At 40.7% G+C, this 5020-nt stretch overlaps 1 long non-coding RNA gene across 2 annotated transcripts in view; it reads right to left on the bottom strand.

The window, feature by feature from the left end:
- LOC141430720 (uncharacterized) overlaps window positions 1-5020 on the bottom strand; it is a 264703-nt gene that overhangs the window by 98609 nt on the left and 161074 nt on the right. The window contains exon 1 of one of the 2 annotated variants that reach the window (XR_012451655.1): window positions 1445-1686. The exons of the other annotated variant lie outside the window; for it this stretch is intronic. This is a non-coding gene — a long non-coding RNA (uncharacterized lncRNA). Of the gene's footprint in view, window positions 1-1444; window positions 1687-5020 lie in introns of those variants that run through there. 2 annotated transcript variants of the gene reach the window in all.

Below are 5020 nucleotides of genomic sequence, written 5' to 3' on the forward strand. Positions count from 1 at the left end.
CAAACTTATAACCCCTCTTTTTTGCAACGGGAGTTAACAATCGAGTATGACTGGTCTAAGCGTACCCAGTTACCTATTTCCCTGAAAGCTCGCAAAAAATCTCATCTTCCCGAACACCTTTACCCTTTTCCTTTGCTGATCACACTAAACTCTAGTAAATGCGATTGCAGCTCCGCTAATTCCATTACCGCATTCAACCCGTTCGGTCATCATTCGCATGAGGCAATCATCTGATTACCGACCACGCGCGGTAAATACCGTTTCTCGCGTTGATTAGTTATGGCTGCTAAATTGAGTTACATTAAGGATTTCCGGTCAGATTGGGACACAGAAGGTATATAAGCAATAGAATCGTGTCGTTTTTTCATTGTTTATTTTTCCAGAAGCGATCTTTACTATTTATTAATACAAGTACCTAAGTGGTCTTTTTTGTGTGTTAGGTATTGAGTTTTATAAACTAGTGAAAGCTAATGATTTAAAAAAAAGGTGTTTCACGATTTATTTATTTTTTTAGCCTGAGCCCATTGCCACCTGCTCATGTTTTTTTTATTTGATTGTGTAACCTGTCTTATTTTCAGTGGCAATAAATGATTTTATCTACACCCATATAGTAAATCCTCAATTATGCGTTCAAAAACCATAGGTAAATACGACATTGGATTCTATTATGACCACGGCTGTATTGTAATGAGATTTCATACATCATTACAGCACGGGGGGGAGCGCGCCGCGACCACGTGCAGCAGCAGGTCGTCACGGGCGCAGCTCGTGCGGCAGACATACCTACCTAGTTCTCGTTAATGCAGGTCATTCTCAATGGTTCTTGAACACATGATAGAGGATTTTATATGTGGATATAGATAAAATATTGTATGCAACTGTACGTAATTAGGCCTTAAAACACTCATGTGACCCTATTATTAAACTCGGCTACGCTTCGTTTCATAAACCCACACTCGTGTTTTAAGGACCCCTATTACGATACAGTTGCATAAAATACTATTATTATTATTATTTTTATTTAGGCTTTTCAAGATTTGGGCGGTTGAATTTAGGGTTTCGTTGTCCTCATATTATACGAAAAGTATACCACAGAAATGAATGATATTTTACAATCAAGATATTCATTATATTTTCTATGCCTGTGTTTTTTTACGTTTTTTGTAAAAATGCTTTATTAGGTAGTCTGTAATTCTCGGGCAAAGTTGACATCTTTTTTTTTGACGACTTTTGAGCTCCTGTAATTCTGTTATTACACATTTATATGAAAATCTGAAAAACCAACAGGCATACATAATTACGTCTAGTCCATACTTACAAAATTTCATCTATTTCTGTTGCCTAGTTTTCAAATGAGACCGGGACTACATTTGTATGGAGAATGGAACGAAAAGACTTCTCTTAAGTCTAATAACAAAATGCACAGCAAGTATCGGAAGCTCACCTGAGTCGGCGCGTACATTCCCTCACCTCCGGCTTCGTAAATATTTACTCCCTTCCGCCTCCCAACAACCCAGCATCGACCTTATTTCCAACAATCAAAGTACAGTTTCAAACAGCCCTGTCGCTTCATAAGTCCGTCGACACCACGTTTGTTTGTATTGTTTAACACCGGGTTAACTGCTTAACGATTGTTTAAATTGATCGATATTTTTAACCGTTATTTTATGATTATTATTAAACACATCTACTACCTTATCTACTAGATTATTTTAAAAAATACTACGAAAATTTGTAAAGATAAAATTACAATCTAGTTTTTAGAGTTTCGTCATCCACACACTCACTCGAAGTCATGTCGTGTCGTGATCGTAGCCGAGTCGTCGCGGCGCAAGGGCGGGCGGTCGCCGCGGTCGCTAGCGAGCGAGTGAGCGCCCAACGCCTGTAGCGATCAAAGTTAGGGCGGGCGGCGTTGCAGATACACTGAGACGACGTAGACGCTGGTGTGTTGTGAAAAGCAGTATTATAGGTACTATGGTTAATTCATAACGTATCCATGGTTAATCATTCGTTAATTGAAATTATATTAGATAGGTTTCCTAACGGAACGTAGCCGTAAATTACTTACTTAATAGAGGCTACTTAAATTTCAACGTATGTAAGTAGACTAACTTGAATTTGAAGGATGAAACGATTAGCCGTCGACCGAAAGACCTTTTGTTAGAAAAAACATTTTAATTTGTTGATGACGGTGACGGTTTTTAAAATTTATGACGGTGGAAGCATTCTACACTTCCACTGAACGTAGATATAGTTTAGATATAGTTAGTGTTTAGTATGTAACTAAGGGACCCATACATCCCTGTATTTCTTTTATTATTATTTTTGTATTTTTTTTTCTTAATTGTATAATATAGTTTTTAAGTATTTTATTTGTAATTATTTTTTATGAAAATGACTTTCTGCCAAGTTTCTTGCGGCGCATTCTTCTTGGCAATGATGGTCTTTCCGAAAGCGCTGGTTGTTTAAAAAAAATGACGTGTAAAAGTGCCCATTGCGGCCTATTTACTGAATAAATCATTGAATTTTGAAATTTGAATTTTGACGTTTTGAATTTGACATTTTAATGGTAATCTTGTACATATTTTACTCGTAGTTAATACGATTCCTAGTTTTGTAACCACTTGGCAGATTTTTTATAACGTGCCAATTAAATTATACATGGTCGTCTATTCTTTACTATACGATATCAATATTTTATTGTAAGTGCATAGTAAACAGATTTTTATCGATCGCGGATGCTCTCAAACAAACGGCTTTCGGAAGGTATCGGGTGCCCGGACTGCCCATTCGCCATTTATGACTTTGGCAAAAAGTCAACAAATTTGCTCGACTTCTAGGTTTTACGACCGTGACGACATTCTTGGATATTTTTAAAAAGTATGTACGGTCAAGGATTTCATGAGTCACCATGGAACCTTTTCAAAGAAAAAGTCATTACGATTTTCCTTGTTAATTAATGCGATATCACTATGACGTTTACAGTGAACCGCCGAGTTTAGACTTGCAAGAAAAATCGTGCAAGTTCCATTACATTGCGGCGCTCGATTGACCACTACAAACACGTTGGCTTTACGGCCGCGCAATGTAATGCAACTTGCACGATTTTTCTTGCAAGTCTAAACTCGGCTTTATAAGGCAGTTGTCTCACCGCCGGCGAGGAAACGATTGGCTATCGACTATTTTCTCGCTCAAGAAACGAACAATAGATATAAGATCCTGTGTGAGTAAAAGAGACATATATATTAATAGTTGATCGCTGGCGGTTCACACTGCCGGCGAGAACTCGCTCTTACATCTTTTGCCGCAGCGACAAGAGCTATAAAACTCGCTGAGCTATAAAACTAGCTCAGCGATACTCGCTCAGCGCTGTTAGCTTGGCGGCCGCCCGGCTCGAGCGAGTGGAGCGAGTAATCGTGATGTGTATGCGTGTGACGTCACCTACACTTCTAGACGCAGTCTATACTGTTACTTCAGTAATAAACGACTTGTCGGTGCATTCGCTTGTTTCCTTTCACCTCCGTACATATCAAATCGCCCGTCGTGCTCGAACACTCGCTTTTCACTGCTCGCCCACTCGTTTCTAGTTACTCGCTCTGCTCGCTTCTCGCTCATCGTCGGCGGTGGGACAAGTGCCTATACTAGGTAAGTTCAAACGTACTATAGAAAATCGTGTTGTGAAAAAAGCGGCTCTCTGGTCTAAAAATTAATACAATATACATACAGGCGCAGAAAGAGGAGAAAATAAACTCACACTCAATCATCCCAGGCCATAATACGTCCCACTGCTGGGCACAGGCCTCCTCTCAGAATGAAAGAGCTTGGGCCGTAGTAATTGCTTCATTGGTTTGTATAGGTTTCTTCACGATGTTATCATTAATTGTAAAGATCGTGTTAAATTTTTGACTAACAACAATGACAAACAAGCATTACTTATGACTTTCAAATATTATGCCACCTACAGACACATGTGAAAAGCATGTTTGACTGTAGGTGTGTTTAAAGTATTTCATCGTGAGTACGAGTATGTGGGTGTTTAAAATCAAATTTAAAAGGGTTGTTAAATTACACTTATCCTAACCGACAGCCAGCTATCGTGCGTGCACGCACTAAATCAATTTGCTGCAAGCAAGCACGACTGCTTAGTTTATGGGTAAATAAAAGTTTTATGCCCCTGCCCCGTGAGTGGAGCGTGGCTGCAATCTGACTCGATGGACTGTTTATTGTCGTCAATCGAACCAATTTACAACCACCAGTAACTCGAACGGGGATTTGGAGATATCAATGTAAGATCCTGCAGGGCTACTACGAAACTCAAAACTCGAAGTTCGTGTCGTGCGGTCCTCTGACACTTATATCTACTATTTAATACGAGAGCGAGAGGGACGGTACGATACGAACTTCGAGTTTCGAGTTTCGTAGTAGCCCTGCTGTCCAGACAGAACGTTATGCGCGCGAGGGCACTCGCGCATAGACATCCGCGCGTTCCCGACGTACAGTCACCAGCATTAATATCTGCCACAGCGGAGCGTGCAAAAATATCTGACACGTCCTTCCGGCCCTGGAAATAGAGTCTTATCAGATATTTATGCACGCTTGTTGTGTCAGATATTGGTGCTGGTGACTGTACTAGAGCTACATACACTCCGTCCAAATACTCTCTATGGAAGCGCGTGTGAGCATCTGGGGGGGAGGGGGTGTATGTAGCTCTAGTACCTCGGGAACGCCCGAATGTATAAACGTGCGAGTGCCCTCGAGCGCAAAACACTCCGTCTGGACTGGACAAGGTCTAACAGTAACAACGGCGATAAAATACAATAACACTTCATCGGTGAATTCAGGACCGCAAGGTTGTCCCGGCTTGGCCATGTTGAGAGGATGGATAGGATCAAGCTGTGAAATGGACGTACACAGCCAGCCAGGTGGAAGACGTCCAATCGGACTGCCTAGATACCGGTGGATGGTCCAGGTCCAGAATTTCTATTCTTTCTTTCTTTATTGTGAGAGGGAGGCAAAAGAG

This window comes from Choristoneura fumiferana, chromosome 8 (genome assembly GCF_025370935.1).
Source record: "Choristoneura fumiferana chromosome 8, NRCan_CFum_1, whole genome shotgun sequence".
In the NCBI taxonomy this organism is placed as follows: domain Eukaryota; kingdom Metazoa; phylum Arthropoda; class Insecta; order Lepidoptera; family Tortricidae; genus Choristoneura; species Choristoneura fumiferana.